Source organism: Lissotriton vulgaris, chromosome 6 (genome assembly GCF_964263255.1).
Source record: "Lissotriton vulgaris chromosome 6, aLisVul1.2, whole genome shotgun sequence".
Classification (NCBI taxonomy): domain Eukaryota; kingdom Metazoa; phylum Chordata; class Amphibia; order Caudata; family Salamandridae; genus Lissotriton; species Lissotriton vulgaris.
The window spans coordinates 1,558,425,467-1,558,443,101 of NC_141694.1; the positions used below are offsets into that span (position 1 = coordinate 1,558,425,467).

The 17,635-nt window shown below is 45.8% G+C and overlaps 1 protein-coding gene and 1 pseudogene across 1 annotated transcript in view; one reads left to right on the top strand and one right to left on the bottom strand.

Annotated features, from left to right (window-relative positions):
- The window catches only part of SNRPB2 (small nuclear ribonucleoprotein polypeptide B2), a 63,283-nt gene that overhangs the window by 15,347 nt on the left and 30,301 nt on the right, over window positions 1–17,635 (top strand). The window lies entirely within an intron of this gene.
- LOC147709136 (uncharacterized) lies at window positions 1,595–10,511 on the bottom strand (annotated as a pseudogene).

Genomic DNA, 17,635 nt, shown 5'->3' on the forward strand with positions numbered 1-17,635 from the left:
TATTCCAGGCAATGATTTATCGGAATATATAACCATCATAATGATATCGTCACCATAAAACAAGCATTTGCAATGCATTAGGTGTCGCATTAGGAAAGTTTGAGCTATTGGTATTGTAAATGACACATTTTTTATTTATGTGTTGGTATTGAAAATAGCGAAATTAATAGCTTTGTAATTTACAATGCCAATAGTTTTAACTTTCGCAAATGTGACACCTATCGCATTTGTAATGCAATATGTGTATTATTTACGTGACTTAGATGTATTGATATTACTAATAAAAATTGCTTTTATTATTTGTTTAATAATTAATACTTAAGTTATTGTAATTAATAATGGCAATAGATTAAACTTTTGTGAAGATTATGTTCAGTGTTTTTTTTTGTGACGAAAATCCAAGAACAGAAGTGAAATATTAACATCTTTTTGTGACATTTGTAATAAAGCTTGAAACATTGAGAGAACATATTTGAACCAGTTGTTGTTAAATGGTTGCACAGATTGATGCTGTGGTGGCGCTAAGTGATGCTGTGGTGTTCAGTGATGCTGTGGTAGCGCATAGTGATGTTGTGGTGCCCCTGAGTGATGCTGTGGTGGTGCTGAGTGGTGCTGTGGTGATGCGATAGATAGAGGGAGGGCGATAGATAGATAGATAGATAGATAGATAGATAGATAGATAGATAGATAGATAGAGGGAGGGCGATAGATAGATAGCGATAGATAGAGGGAGGGCGATAGATAGAGGGAGGGCGATAGAGTGAGGTGGCCTTGTGGTGGACGTGGAGGAGGCCGTGGTGGTGGTGGTGGAGGAGGCCGTGGTGGTGGTGGTGGAGGAGGCCGTGGTGGTAATGGTGGTGGAGGCCGTGGTGGTGGTGGTGGTGGACGTGGTGGTGGTGGTGGACGTGGTGGTGGTGGTGGACGTGGTGGTGGACGTGGTGGTGGTGGTGGACGTGGTGGTGGTGGTGGACGTGGTGGTGGTGGTGGTGGACGTGGTGGTGGTGGCTGTGGAGGTGGTGGTGGCTGTGGAGGTGGTGGCGGCTGTGGAGGTGGTGGCGGCTGTGGAGGTGGTGGCGGCTGTGGAGGTGGTGGCGGCTGTGGAGGTGGTGGCGGCTGTGGAGGTGGTGGCGGCTGTGGAGGTGGTGGCGGCTGTGGAGGTGGTGGCGGCTGTGGAGGTGGTGGCGGCTGTGGAGGTGGTGGCGGCTGTGGAGGTGGTGGCGGCTGTGGAGGTGGTGGCGGCTGTGGAGGTGGTGGATGTAGTGGTGGTGGTGGTGGTGGTGGATGTAGTGGTGGTGGTGGTGGATGTAGTGGTGGTGGTGGTGGATGTAGTGGTGGTGGTGGACGCGGTGGTGGTGGACATGGTCATGGTGGTGGTGGACGTGGTGGTGGACGTGGTGGTGGTGGTGGTGGACGTGGTATGTCTCTAGTTGCTTAACATTCTTACAAGTGGCAGTAAGTCAGCAAATTGCTGTAAAAAACTAATTTGTAAGAACAATGCGACACTGGAATCTTGGTCGTTATAAATGGCCATGCATTATCATACATGCATATAAAACACTTCTAGTCTCAACAACGGTGCCTACAGAAACAGCATCTAAAGCAGAGCACAGCTACAGATGAAAAACATATGCATATTAAGCTAATCATTACTACCTTCTTGAAATGGTCTCACTCCTAATGAAGGAAGAAGCGCAAAGCTCATTTTGGACACATGGAATGCAGCTTTAGTTTTCGGTAAGTGACTGCAAACAGAGGGTGAAAAAAAAAGCAGGCGTTGTTTGCTCTGACCTCATAGGTAATGTGTACAGTGTGCTGCCAGGTGGAAATATTCTCATGAAGCGAGGCAGTGCACCCACGCTAGTTGAAAAAATAACCCAGCAGAAGCGGTTTTAAGAATCGCAACGTTTCCCGTAGACTTCACATAGTGCCCGTTCAAGTCAGAGTTGCACACATATTTGTAAGACTCAGGCCTCGTGATGCACTCTAATATATAGTTTGTATGGAGCTTGGTCAGCATTTGCAGCCATGTCGTGGATACAAAAAAGGACTGGTCTGCCCTTTTACGTCAGGGTTTGCATCAATGTAATTGCGCTTGCATTTATATAGCGCTTAGTACCCCTGCCGAGGCTTCGAAGTGCTTTTCGGCAAGTAGCCAAAAGTTTAACGGTGGATTAGAATAGGGAAATAAGAGTTAAACCAAATCATTTAACAAAGTCCACAGAATATTTCTGATGCGGAAAACGAAAAATGCCAGACTCTGAAAAATGCATTCTAAAGGCTGAAAATGCTCACATAAGTGCAGTGCTAAAAGCAGGCAACATTTTTATAAACAGTGACTGATTCATTCCCTTTAACTCCGGGGTTGCCGTGTATTGTTTTGATTTTTAAGTAACTTGTTGGCAGGAGGATTAGCGCGGCGTTGCTGTATTTTAAGCCGGTTGTGTACCGTCGTTTCCACTGGATGTCACGCGAGAACATGAAATAAGGGGATATACACGGGGCAAGGTAATTTTAATTTCAGATCATGGTCTCAGCAGCACTATTCTATAGAAGGTTCAGGGACCCTTTAATTTGTACTGCATTTCTTTTAACGGTGTGAACAAAAAACGGTGTATCAAAGACAAGCCTGTGATTTTCATTCAGCATTTAACCATCACACTTGGCATTAAACACTTGCGCCAGTGGCTGTTATAAATGCATTTTTAAACATTTAAAATAAAGTGAGCACACACAATGTGATTTTACAAAAAATAAAGGGAGGAGGACAGAATGGAAGAGTGGAGTCAGGAAAGAAGCTTTTAGGGGCGGGACTACGGATCCCTTTGAAGCACGGCCTCGCGGCCGTGAACAGTGATGTAATTAGGGGGTGGAGAAGTGAGGCCGAGCAACAGATGGCTTTGAAGTGGATGTGCTCAAGGCAGGCGGAATCGCTCTCACCCATGGGCAAACTATTTGCTTTGGCAATCAGGTGGGGTTGGAAAAGCAAAGGTGGGTGGAGATGGATAACAGGAGGGCAGATGGGGGTGGAAAACAGGAAGGTATAACAATAATTCATTAAAAAAATGCCACTTTTAAATGTTAAAGGTCCCTAAAAACACAAATGTAAAATATTCCATTTGGGCCTGGACAGAGAAAGTCAAGTAGGAATCCCATCGGACTCCAGGAGAGGACTTTAATTTTTTGGGCAGGCATTTAAAGATGAATGAGGTATTGGTAAACACGCCTCCTGCTGCTCAGGGCCTGGGTTTGAGGTACCGAGATTGGACATTTTGATACTAGCTGAAGAAAGCAGGGTTAGCGCATTAGTGCTTACTGTTTTCCGGCATGCTAGTGCCTCGGCGCAGATCCTGTTCTAGTGCTTCAAAATGCTACAGAGAATCCATTCCCCCGGCAAAGAGGCGCAGACAGGACAATATCCTTAAAGTTACGTGCAAGTGTCCATGTTACTGCTGAGGTGGGGGGGGGGAAGAGGGCATACTTTGTATGGGGCGGGGTAAAAACTGCCCATGACCCCACTCTTTCGGCATAGTTTGCCCAAGTACCCTTCTTGGCACCAATAAACCCGTCCTCCTGCCAGATGTCAGGAACCACACATGACATCTCTGGACCCTGGGAATGGGTGGCTGCACAAATCCAGTTGCAACCAGCGGTTTTGTTGTGTAAATAGAAAAAAACATATCTGCATATTTGTTAAAGACGAACCCAGCCAAACCGACTGGAAATCTCTTCAGAGCAGCAGCTACGGCAGGAGGGGAAAGCGGCTGCGTTATTTTGGGGAATCAGATTTAACACAGTGCGTCTTTAATAAAAACATGAGCCAACTCCTGGCGAGCAGGCTGAATTTTCAAAACATTTCCTCATATCCTGAGAAAAGCGTGGAAAAAAGGTCTTAAAGTGTAGGGAAAACAGACGGATAGAAAGCAGGCTCCACTCTGGCCTGTGAAATATGGGCTGGGTGGGAGAGAGGCGACTGGCACAGACGCTCAGAAAAGAGAAGAAATAGGAAGAGGGCCAGAAAAGACAAGAGGGAGCCAGAGGGGAAACGAGTGTGGAGGGGAAACAAAGAACAGAGGGAGATACGAAGAAAGGAAGGGAAGAAAAGAAGAGGTGTGGAAAGGGAAAAAAAGTCGGGAGAAAGACGTGGATGAAGCTATGCTTGCAGGCATATATTTGCAGCGCTCTTGCCATTTGCATGACCTTGCGGCGCTGGAGAACCCTAACATGGGAAATCGGTTATGGGGGAGGTGGAAATATTCAGAAAATAAAAAATAGAGGAATGAGATGGAAGACAATATATGACGCTAATGGAAAAGGGAATACAAAAAATGTCTAAACCAGAAGCAGCCCTTAATATGCGGGGCAACAAAACGGAAGTAATTACGATCACAGCCGCATTTACAGTGTCACTACTGCTGCAGGGGCGGTGTGCGCTCTGAGGGAGGTGAGGCGCTTCAACAATAAAACCATATGGGGTGCAGCAGGGGGCAGAGCAGATCGCTTTGAAGCAGCTCAAGGCCTGGCGGCCGTGAAAAAAAGCAATGGGGGGAGGGGGGGAAGGGAGGCCAGCGCGCACTGCGCACGCTGGGGAAGCCTGTGGTAGGGAGGCTGATGGCTTTGAGGTGGGGAAATGCGCGTGCTTGTGGTCACGTGATTTCACGCGAACTGTTGGAAATCCGCACTCGCAATCCGCATGGTTTAACTTTCTGGTTTCACCGCAATAGGTCTCTCTGCGAGACCTAAAAATATTTGATAGATCCAGTGCGAGTGAGCACCATGTACCAGGATGGACTCAACCATATTCCAGGGGGCACTTTGGATATTACTCAGGCTGGGATCTTTTTTTGGAATATTAAGCATTCCCCAAACAACCTCTGTATCCCTTTATTTGTGGTTATTTGGGTATGGCTAAAACGGTTCTATGTGGGGATAAGGGTATAATGGTCCTATTACCCAAATAACCGGTCAACTGGGTTCAGCCCCAAGGTCAAATGTCTCTTGGGTTTCAAGGCTTTTATTAGGACATAAACACTGCCTCAGTATTTTTTACCGAAGACTTGTGAGATGAGAATGCCATAATTGAGTGTTATATGCTGATTTAATTTACTATTGTGACATCACTCTGGCTACCATTAATATGATGGATTTTTCTCCCTATATAGGAGTCAAGACCTAAATACAGTATTTTTGGAGTTCAACTTGTTTTAGTGTGTTGTATGTCTTGCCTAGAACAAAACTCCAGTTAAAAAAAAATCCCCTGTAGAAGAGTTTATCTTTATGAAAGCCCTGGACCCAAGAACCCTTTGACTTTGGGGCTGAAACGTGACATCCAGTTATTAGGGTAATGGGACTATTAAATCCTTACCACCTACACAGATCCTTTTAACCATGCCCCAAAAAACGAGATTAAAGGGATATTTTGGCTGTTTGAGGTATTCTCTGAAGACCCCGACTTGAGTGATATACAAAATGCTCCCTGGAATACAGTTCAGCCCTTCCTGGTTTTTAGGGACCAGGTTGAAACCAGATGATAAAGCATTCCACTACTAGAGTGGGTGAGGGTCTAACAAAGAAAATACATTTTTGTCTTTGCAAGCAGGGTGATATCCAGACGACATACTCATTTCCTCAAAAAAATGAAGTTGGGCACAGGATACGTTTTGTAGTGTGTAAGCATACCCAGGGAGAGTGTATCTCTTTTCCTTTACACTAAAAATCTCTCTTCCCCTTCCCGAGATTGATACCCTCCTTTCAGTTGTTGATAGTGTCACCAGATAAAGACATTTGGCCAGAGCCCCCGTCCTATGCCGTATCAGGCCAAGTTCCAGTCTCCAGTCCCTTCTCAATCATTGCTCTTGTTTTATTGAATTTGACATGCATTCTGGATTGTTCTGTAAAGAATGCCACCTTGTTATTGTTGGGTGTATAGACCGATTCAAACATCAATGTCTGGCCAGCGGACCAGCCATTTACCTTTGTCCAATTGTTGAAGATAGTATGTAGGAGAGTTATGAATTAGTATTGCTACTCCATACTTCTAAAAAGATTTGAATACATCACCAGACCTGTCTCTTCTGAATGTGTTCGACACCCACTGATCACCCTGCCTACCCAATCTTGCTTAAGCTTCTCTGCCTATTTGTCAGGAGGTGGGTTTTCTGCAGCAACGCTATTTCCTTGTTTCTTCATTAAGATAATGCAAAACTTTTTCTCTTAACTTTGTTTGATTTGCCATCGACATTCAACAAGATTCCACACATGGGACGGTTGCTGGATCTCTGTATGATCCAGTAATGTTCACTATGCCCGCAATGGGAGGATTAATGTCAATCAGTGCAGGTGGAGAAAAAGGGTGATGAGAAGAATCCCAGTTAGTGACTAGCTTCAGCGGATTATTGGCTGAGCAACCCTGGTGATGTGTATAAGGGCAAAGGGAAAAGACCAAGGATGCTCAGTGTAAAAGGAAATGCGTACATGCTGGATCAGTGAAGGAAAATCTTAGGGCCAGATGTAGGAAGGCAAATACCGGCCGGTAACTGCCGATTTCGGCAGTTACTGACCGGTATTTGGAGTTTGGGATGTAGGGGCATGTTAAAATACAGATTCGGTTAAATTACCGAATCTGTATTTTGACATGTAGGTATCACTGTAATCAGTGCTACAGGGGTTTAAGAATTCGTTATTTACCACCACCTAGAAGTTGGTGGTAAATAATGAAAACCCTTTAAAAAGCATTTCTTTTGCTTTTTAAACAGTGCCATGTTGCAGACATACATGCCCTAAGGGCATGTATGTCTGCAACATGTGCACCCATGCACAATTGAGGGGTGCAACAGGGTGTCAAAGTGACACCCTGCCACCCTTCAATGTTTCCCCCAATTACAGAATCAGTATTTACAGATTTGGTAATTTACATTCATTCCTATGGGCCTCCAGGCCCATAGGAATTTATTTGTTATTTATTTTGAGAAGTTTGTAAAGCGCGCAGCGACCCCAACGGGGCGTCCCGGCGCTGAGAACTCTGAAAGTAGAGGCCACGGGGTCCGATATCCAGTTTTAAGAGTAAAAAAGATGTGTTTTCAAGGATTTACGGAAGGCTGATTCTGTCTGGCAAGGAATGAATGGCAATTACCGAATCGGTAAATACCGATTCGGTAATTAAATCGGTAAAATTGCCTACATCCCGATTGCCAGTTCTTAAATACCTAATCGGTATGATTCGGTATTTCAGAATTGGTAATCTGGAATTACCTACATCTGGCCCTTAGAGTATTAATAATGAACTACCAAACTTCTTTCTGTGGGCAGAACTTCCAGACCAACTTGTTAAAGGGCCATAGGACATATCTGGAAATGACATGAATACACCCAGAGGAAAAATATAGAAGGAGAAACCAGCAATACTGCATACCTAACTAGTGTGAAAATCAACTCTGGATGAAAGGTGAGTAGTGTTTCTCACTAGATATTGTAGCGGTCAAGACTCATCTGATTTGTTTATGGATTAGGAGTAGAAGGGCCTCTAGAAATGCACAAGGAGATAGTGGAGTAGAAGGAAGGAATTGGTATATCACATCTTCAACCCACTGAACATTCAGCACAGAGAAACATCCACCACACATAGCATCCATCACATTAGTAATCACACAGGGCCCATAAGAAAACCAAGCCAAGTTTGGAAGTATGCTGGAAAGCTCAGCCTAGTAGTTGAACATTCTCCCATTTGGGAGCCTGATCGTTCAGTGCTGAGTGGGATTAGTCCCTGGGCTGTCAAGAGACTGAACCACTTTGTTCAAGTCTTCCCTAGCAGATTGACTGTGGTGATGACCCTGGGGTGGGATCGACAATTGGGAGAGTGTAGGTGTATTGCTTTGCCCACTTGCGTCATCTGAACTTACGCACACCACTTACTCACATAGAAACTCCAACACTCCACTGGAGGTAAAAATGAGCTTTATTAATATTGTAGGCAAAGGCAATAAGTCACTGAAACTAATAAATTCTTAGGCACAGAGTGAAAGGCAATAAACAATGAATACACCACACTATATACATAAATATGAAACTGTGAATACAGGTACATAAACAGTTAATGTACAAGAGAAGTGTGGCTCACTAGTTAGAGGAGGCAGACCTGGAAGCAGAGGTCAGCCCGGGACCAGGGTTCGATTCCCGGCTCGGCGGGGTCTTGAGTCCTAAAATGTCCTCGGACTCGACAATTCTCGCTCCGGTGCCTACTCGATTCATGGGTTCACACTCTGCGACTCTGGGCAATAGCTTGCTTAATCTCCACAACGGCCCCTCGCGGCGGGATGCCTGGCTTTCACCTTGTGGATACCCTGCCGGGGTTATCTCACAGGGGAATACCAGGACGGGTTCCCTAAGCAAGCGCTTAGATACCGGGTCGGTGATTTGCGCTATATAAATGCATGTACACTTACACTCACTTACACAAGACACCTCACCAGATTCATTTGCAGCACCGGATACTTGAACATCCCTGGCCAAGCACTGAACAGCAAGTCGGGAACCCGTACACCGGGAGTAATCTCTTCTGGCACCAAAGTTGTCCCGCGAGTGCGTCCACTCCAAGACTGAGTTCCTGAGCTCCACCCCACAGACACCGCTTTTTATAGTTTAAATCAACATGTTCGAGAAGCCTCTATGCAGGCGCTCTCGCCCATCTATTCACAGGTGCTGGCCCCATCTCTGCATCAGCCCCACCCAGAGAGACCTGGCCAGATTCTGTTTGGGCTGTGCCGAGGCAACAGACATTCCTTTCCCTATCTCTCCGGCCTTAGAGCTTTGCACGGCCATCCTCCCTCTGTCCTAGAGATAAGCATAGAATGCACGAAAAACACGCAGAAGGTACAACATAACCTCACGAGGCATCCTCACGAGATGCCTCGCATCAGCTTGTATTAGTTTACGTGAAAAACATGTTTATATTACTGCTGAAGTGGAACTACAGGGCAAGGCAGCAAAAAATGGAAGTACGATGCAACAAAATGGAAGATCAGAGCATTACATGGAATCGAGGTCAACATGTAATTTAGCACGTGTAAAATGGCAAATACAGTACATTCCACCCCACCCCTTGACCTTCGATTCACCCATCATACCCCATTGGCCTAAATACAATGGATCTGGGACGAAAAAGGGAGAGAAGATTAGGAATGCATTGAATGCAACAACACAATGAGATAAAAACGCAAATAACGACTATAATAGCATCCAAGATATACCGAAGCTGTCCAAAATTAGGCAGCCACCCAAACAACCAATCCCACCATCCTTGGTCAACGTCTTGGGTAACCCCTTTCACTAAATCTTTTAACCCCTTCGATGCTCATGACGGAACGGTTCAGTCATGAGCATCGGTTGAGCTGTGCTCATGACGGAACCGTTCCGTCATGAGCCCGTTGGCTCATTAGAACCTTCAGCGCGAGAATTCGCGCCGCGCTGAAGGTATTAAAGCATTAATATGTGCATGGATAGACGTAGAATGGTCAGATAAATCAAAACCACATAGTCCATCAAATTCCTCGCAACCATGGTTATGTTTTAGCAACAAATAGTCCACAGCTGCCCTATTCTGTAAAACTGCTTTTCTTGTTCCTTGAACATCTAATAATAATTCAGCTAAAGCGGCAGAAGTATGATTGAGATTCTTCACAATGAAACAGGCAAGCTTAGCAATTGTTCTGGCATTACAAACGGACAGCCCTGGCACTCCTACAATGGAAAGAGCCAAACTAGTATATTCTGTTCTAGAAAGTAAATCAATATCAGTCACAATCCTCAGGTAATTGAATAGCGGCTCTAGAAGATCGAATACGTGTAACAGAATGCATGGGAAAAAGCATAAGACTTGATCGTCATAAGGCACAAGGTCCTCCAGTTATGTTAGCTGGTATATAAGTGTATGAAATATTGCCACACGAGAACAACCATCCCTTAGGTAATTTCACATGGTTAACATGGCTAGCGGCTAATACTGTGTGATTACAAACCATATAATTGGTAACATTACTACAAAAACTGTCATGTTGGGAATGACACAATGTTTGTTGATCAGGGGTCAATTGTTTGCTTTTCTCTAGTTTCAGTTGGCCACACTTGCCAATCTTGGTAGGGTCACAAGTTAGTTGATAGCAAACGTCTCCAGTAGAGATATTGTAAGTAACAATACTTGTCATGTTCCTCCAGAGGCTATCTGTAACCTCCGGGCAAAAGCGACAAAACTCCTAAAGACTCAGATGTGTTTGAACATCACTTTCCTCCACTACCCCATCAAAGTTAGTTTGGTTGAAAATGTGCAGAAGCACCTGTGCAGGGGTAGGTACGGCGACAAGACACGTTGATATCATATCAGCTGTACTCTGAAGATTTCTCATTCAGAAGTGGGAAGTGTTCAGCACATTCCCGGCCAAGTAATTCCAGATGTTATCCGGTTGCTGCAACAATGCTGTCATCCGACTCCGGCGGTTGATCTCCTTCGGCATCCCCGGGCCCTCCCGGACCCCTCCGGACACGCCCAAACACCGACCACACAGCGCAAGCATCGCTGCGGCAAGCTATACTGTGATCTAGAAACAGAAAACAAAGTGGTATAATCACTCTCTCAAATAACATTTTTCAGCAGGTACATTTTTCCACTTTTCTTGTCCGGGTTTCATGATAACTATGATGTTATCCTTGCCCTTAGCGATCAATTCTGCAGGTTCAGGAGGTTTGTTTGGGGACTCCACCCACATTAGATCCGAACCCGCCCGTTCCTCGCACAGTTAGAAGGGCTGGGGCCGTCCCCTTCATGACATTTCCTCCATAAACCAGCATGATGACCATTTGGGCAACACGGTCACCGGGTTGCACAATCAGATCATTGTTTCCACTGTTCAATAGGATAATTTTGATCTCCCCCTCGTAATCGGCATCGACCACCCCTCTTAAAACCTGGATGCCTTTAAGGGCAATCCCAGATCGAGGGGCGATTAGCCCGAAATGCTCTGGGGGAATTTGAACTCCAATTCCTGTCTCAATTAAGGTAATGTCTCGTGGTTGCAATCAATAGAGTTTCAAGGAATGTAAATCAAGACCGGCAGCCTCTGGTGTGGCACGATATGGAGCCAAAGCTCCGGGAGCTGTCTCCCAATACAGAATCGTGCTTGTGGCCACATGGGTCAACATGCGCATCAAAGGGGTCGGTTGTTCAAAATCTGCAATGCATTAGACCAGTGATTCCCTCCACCTCTTCAATGACCCACCAGACAACTTTTTCAACTGCTCTTTCCGCAAACCATTCATTCTCTCAATCAAACCTGCTGCCTGTGGGTAATAGGGTATGTGTGAGATCCACTCAATGTTATGCTGCCCAAAAAATCTTGCACCATCTTTCCTTTAAAATGTGACCCATTGTCACTTTGGACCTGCTATGGAGTTCCGTAATACAAGATAAACAAATTCAACGTTTTCAGAGTGTTACACTGGGTTGCTCTCTTGCATGGAAAGGCAATGAGATACCCAGAATAGGTATCCACCAGCGTGCATGCATACTGACCTCCTCGACTCATTGGCATTGGCCCGATGAAATCTATTTGCCCTGGTAACTTCCCTCTGCCTAACTGGCCTCTCACTACCTGTGGAACTGGTCTGTGCTGAGTATGCTGACAAACAGGACAGTGAATGATTGCAATCTTAATCAAATCTAGGGGAATATACAACCCCCTACTTTCAGCCCACCTGCTAGTGGCTTGCTCGCCCAAATGTCCACTTTTCTGGTGCACCCATTTAGCCATGCCCACCAAGTCAGAATCCTGCGTCTCCACCTCAGCTTCATGAATCTTCACTTCTTGGTCTGCAAAGGAATTGCACCAACGCTCTAGTGAGTCAGTCGGGCAATGAGCATCGACATGATTAACTGTACTCTGGGACAACAATTCCCAGATTTCCTGCCACAACTCCTTTCCCCAAACCTCCCTATTGTGAATCATCCAATTGTGAGCATGCCATGTGGGAAGCCAAGTGGCTACCCCATAGGCCGTAGACCATGAATCAGTGTAAATGTGACATGTACCAGGGAGCTCTTGCTTTAATGCCTGGTAAACCGCATACAATTCTGCAAACTGACTACTTCTTCCCTCTCCAGTAGTTGACATCTACTTTTTGGTAAACGGATTATATGACACTGCCTTCCAATGTCTCTTGGTCCCCATATATCTGGCTGAGCCATCTGTAAACCACACATGCTTTTTGTCCTCCGCGGACAACTCTGGAAAAAGGCCCACCCCATTTCACCGGGGACTCTCGCACTTTAGGTACATCTTGCGTCATTTCTGCATCTGTTACAGGAGTCTGTGCCACTTGCTCATGCAGCATGGTGGTACCCTTAGGACCAACTCGTGCTCTGTCTTGTATGTACCACTTCGACGCTAGCCTCCTGTGCATGCCCGATCCCGTGTGTCTTGGGTGAGCTCATCACCCATTGCATGATAGGTTTCTCAGGTCTCAAAAACACATTATGCCCTAGGGTCAACTGCTCGGTATCCACCAGAGCCCAATAACATGCCAACAACTGCTTCTCAAATAGAGTGTACCGCTCCCCAGCATCAGGAAATTTCTTTGCCAAAACCCTAGGGGCACTTTCTGTCTCCCCTGCTTTTGCCACAGGCTCCAGATTGCATACTGATCCTGGACAGTTACATTTAAATCAATGCCTCCCTCTTGTATGGGCCATAAATCCAAGGCACCCTGTATAGCCTCCTTCGCTGACTCAAACTCCTGTTGCTGTTCCACCTCCCACTCCAACTCCTGCTTCTTCCGCGTAACCTTGTACAGATGGGCCAAAATCTGACTCAAATGGGGAATGTGCTGCCTCCAAAAACCAAACGATCCAATGAAGCTCTGCGCCTCCTTCCTGTTTTTTGCCACTGCAAACTCTTTGATCTTTTGTCTCACTTGTGGCAGCACTTCCCTGTGTCCCTGATGCCACTGAATGCCTAAAAACTTCACACTCTGGGAGGGTCCCTGCACCTTCTCTGGGTTAATCACCCACCCGTTGCTTTGTAAGTGCTCTACAATTCTGTCTAGCTGAGCCTGCACCAGTTCCTGGGTCTCTCCTTGAATCAACACATCATCAATGTAATGACAAAGTTGTACTCCAGGAATGACTGACACCTCGTCCAAATGCTCTGCCACCAGCCGGTGACAGATCGTGGGACTATGTAAATACCCCATAGGCAGGGATTGAAACGTGAACTGCCTACCACTCCATGAGAACGAGAATTGTTCCTGGGACTCTGGGGCAATTAAAATTGTGAAAAAAGCATTGGCAATATCATGTGCCACATACCATGTCCCATTGTGTTTCTGAATTTTCTCAATCAAAGAGATGGTGTCTGGGACTGCGGCTGTCAACGGGGCGTATGCTTATTAAGCTTGCGGTAATCAACTGTCATGCGCCAGCTTTAGTCCGGTTTGCGCAAAGGCCTCACGGGGTTATTCCACGCCGTGGTAATTGTTCTCACCACCCTCGCCTCCACCAAGTCCCGTATGGTTGCGGTAATCTCATCATGTTCCCCTGGAATCCTGTACTGCTTTATGTGAACTACTTTTGTTGCTTGGGGCACCTTCACTGGGGGAATTTTCAAGCGCCCCACCCTCACAGCAGCCACTGAGAAGTACTGCTTTGACCCAAACTGATAGCATCCTTCATCTAAGTATAGGGTCATACATTTTTAGAATGTCAATGCCAATAATGTACTCGGGAATAGGCACAATCAACACGGTGTATGCTCTCTTGGGAAGTCTGCCTATTTTCATCTGAATTACCGTTTGCACTGCTGGTGTTTCCTGTCCTCCCAAACCCGTGATAGTAAAATACTGTCCTTTAAATTTTCGTGGATTGCCATGTATCAATGTGGCCTCCGCTCCAGTGCCTACTAAAGCCCGCACCTCCTGAACATTTCTATTTTTCCAATAAATCTCCACCCTCACATGTGGTCTATTATCTTTGCGAGCCCATCCCTGCACCGGAGCTTGGCCCATTTCCTAATCTAATTTTCGCCTGCGCAGCTCTGCATCTGCCCGGCGCAGATCTGAATACAATGTTGGGTAACCCTCAGGGAACAACTCCTCCTCTTCCTGGTCCCCATCTGAATCTGTGCAATCTCGGTCCCAACCTTTTTCTTTTGTCACTGTCACATGAGGTTCCCTCTCCCTCTCTCTCACCTGGCCTGTTTTTTTGGGCTTCTCCTCAGGCTCCGATTCCCTGCGGCTCACTCTTTTATTATCCTTTCTATTCACATGCCTACTCCCCTCCTTCCTATCCAGTCCTCGCTTACGGTACATCTCCCACATGCTTTTGATCTCAATACCATCAGTCTCACTTCTTGACACCCCATCCTTTAACAGCGCCAAAAACATATCGCGTCTGGCCACTCGGTTGTTATTAGTACGGGACTCTGGGCGTGAAGCTCTGTCTGGCTTGGCCCATTCCCCAAGCTCTCCCAGCTCACGGACTGCCTCGACTACTTCTCCTATGGTATTACCAGTTTGATTAATCAACAAAGTCATTATCACCGCTTTGTATGCAGGGGGCGCCAAACGAATGATTTTGTTCTGCATTGACACAGTCATTAACTGACACATCAAATTATGCGCCTCACCTACAAGAACAGCTAGCTTCATCCCCTCCTCCTTAAATCTTTGTGATGCATCTCTTAGGGTGAACTATAGTTTTTCATTCCCAGGCCAATCTGAATCTGTGGGGTACCTGTGGCCACACCCCCGGGCAGCTAACTGCAACAGAGTAGTTTGATCATCACCATGGAAAGTCTGAAAGTATCCCTGCACAGTGGGATCAGAACTGAGAGTACAAAATTTGGCAGCATCCCCCTCGTCTAACATGACCCCAGAAGCGCAGTGATCATAGAGGCGCACCATCCAAGCTAATAGCGTCTCGCCAGGCTTTTGTCTAAACCTCACTAAAAGATCACTTATTTCCTGTTCTGTAAAATCCTCCAGGCTATTTAACATTACTCCATCTGGGTTCCCTGGAGCGATCTGAAGTTTCCGTCTTAGAATGGGCTGTGCTTCTACTCTCTTAGCATTTTTTCCTTTCTTGTCCTGTCTCTCCTCTAATGGCTGCTCCCCTTCTGAGGAGAATTCTGACAAACCCAGATGTTGGAGTCCCAAGTCGATGGGTCAAAATCTAAGCCTGCCTTGGCAATCGCTAAAATGGACTTTCCGCTTACTAACTCACCCTCTCTTTTTCTTGTATCTATATTCAGCAACACGGACTGCTGCCCTTTCTGCTATCGTTTGATATGTTTCTAACTTATCTTTTAATAATTTATTCTGACAGGAAAGCATCGTAGAAATATTCTTAGCTACAATAAGTTGTTTTTCTAAGCTAAACTGTTTTCGCTGCAGAGATAAACATTTGTCAAAAACTCGATGGTAGGCATGTAAGAGAGCCCAACCCCTGCGACCCACTGTACATAATTCCTTGCCTTTCTCCACCGGAACCTTCTGTAAACAATTTAAAACATCTTCTGGCGTTGCTTCGCCCAGACAGTCAAACCAGCTCTCACTTAATCGTGAGGTTTTAGAATACTCACACGCCAGCGCGGAGTACGGCGTTGCCTCCCATCCAGGAATTTGCATGGGGGCTAAAGGGATTTCACTCGGTGCAAAAGAACCAAAACCACCTTTCGTCTTTTTAAACCTGTTTCTCCCCGCGTAATTTACGAATCCTGCTGACTACGCCAAAATGTATTGCTTTGCCCACTTGCGTAATCTGAATTTACGCCCACCACTTACTCGCATAGAAACTCTAACACTCCACTGGAGGTAAAAATGAGCTTTATTAATATTGTGGACAAAGGCAATAAGTCACTGAAACTAATAAATTCTTAGGCACCGAGTGAAAGGCAATAAACAATGAATACACCACACTATATACATAAATATGAAACTGTGAATACAGGTATATAAACAGTTATTATACAAAGCAGCTCACCAGATTCATTTGCAGCACCGGAGACTTCAACATCCCTGGCCAAGCACTGAACACCAAGTCGGGAACCCGTCGACCGAAGCTCAGGGAGTAATCTCTTCGGGCACCAAAGTTGTCCCGCGAGTGCGTCCACTTCAAGACTGAGTTCCTGAGCTCCACCCCACAGACACCGCTTTTTATAGTTTAAATCAACATGTTCGAGAAGCCTCTAGCAGGCGCTCTCGCCCATCTATTCACAGGTGCTGGCCCCATCTCTGCATCAGCCCCACCCAGACAGACCTGGCCAGATTCTGTTTGGGCTGTGCCGAGGCAAAAGACATTCCTTTCCCTATCTCTCCGGTCTTGGAGCTTTGCGCGGCCATCCTCCCTCTGTCCTAGAGATAAGCATAGAATTCACAAAAAACATGCTGAAGGTACAACATAACCTCACGAGCCATCCTCACGAGATGCCTCGCACCAGCTTGTACTGGTTTACGTGAAAAACATGTTTGTTACTGCTGAAGTGTAACTACAGGGCAAGGCAGCACAAAATGGAAGTGCGATGCAACAAAATGGAAGATCAGAGCATTACATGGAATCGAGGTCAACATGTAATTTAGCATGTGTAAAATGCCATTGCAGTACAGTAAACCATCTCAATTCCATTCCAGCTGCATTCTCTATGATCTCCTCATCACAGTGAATAGTGGTTGCATCAACCTTGGTACAGTCCATAAAACGGAGAAAAATTGCCAGATTATCAGGTTCGCAGATTGAGTGAAGACTGATTTCTTAAGTGGTTACAATATACCAGCAGGTCAAATGTGATGGTTCCTTGATGGAGCCTGGGTCTAATTGTAAGGAACGTTTTTCTCTTTACATCAGTATTGTGTGAATTGTCTGGGGTAATGTGGATGGGCTTCTGCCATAGAGGAAGGGACCGTCTTTCTTTTTGATAGCTTGCAGAATGGCGTACATGTTAGTGGCGCAACAAGCGCCTTGGCCAGTCGGGCTTCTGGTGGTCTCGATCTTAGTCTGCATACCCGCTGAAAATGAATTGGATTCTGGAAATCTAGATCCAACAGTTGAGTTGTATAATCCTTCAGGAACTCTATCATGTCTCAAGCTGTTTTGGACTAAGGTACCCTAGTTATTTACCGAATCCGGTTAACTATGCTTTTGTTCTCCACATCAAGTTTCTAGTTTGTGGCATCCAAATATTTTTGCAGGGATGCAAAATCTTCTCTCATGGGTTTAATCTCTGTGGACATCTCCTCTAGCATGGTATTGAGTGAGCCTATCTTGTTGTGTGTAGCTGGTATCTCTCTCATGATCATGTCCAGAGTAACCTCAGGCCTTTTAGAGGAGGTCTGCTCGCCACCACATGAGACCTCTGATAAGAGAAGTTGTCTGGCTGGCTTTGAAGACCACATAGGCGAGTAAATGTGCAATAGTTCAGAGATCGGCGAGTTGGCTTGGGGGACATTCAGTACGCTCCTCATAGGATCATTTGTAAGTAGTATAGTAGCTCCTGAAAAGATGGGGCCTTATCTTCTCAAGGCAGCAGCTCAGGTAGTCTGGGAACAGCAACGCAGAACAATTACTCACAAGCAGGATGTTCTGTCTAAGATTGCAACAATA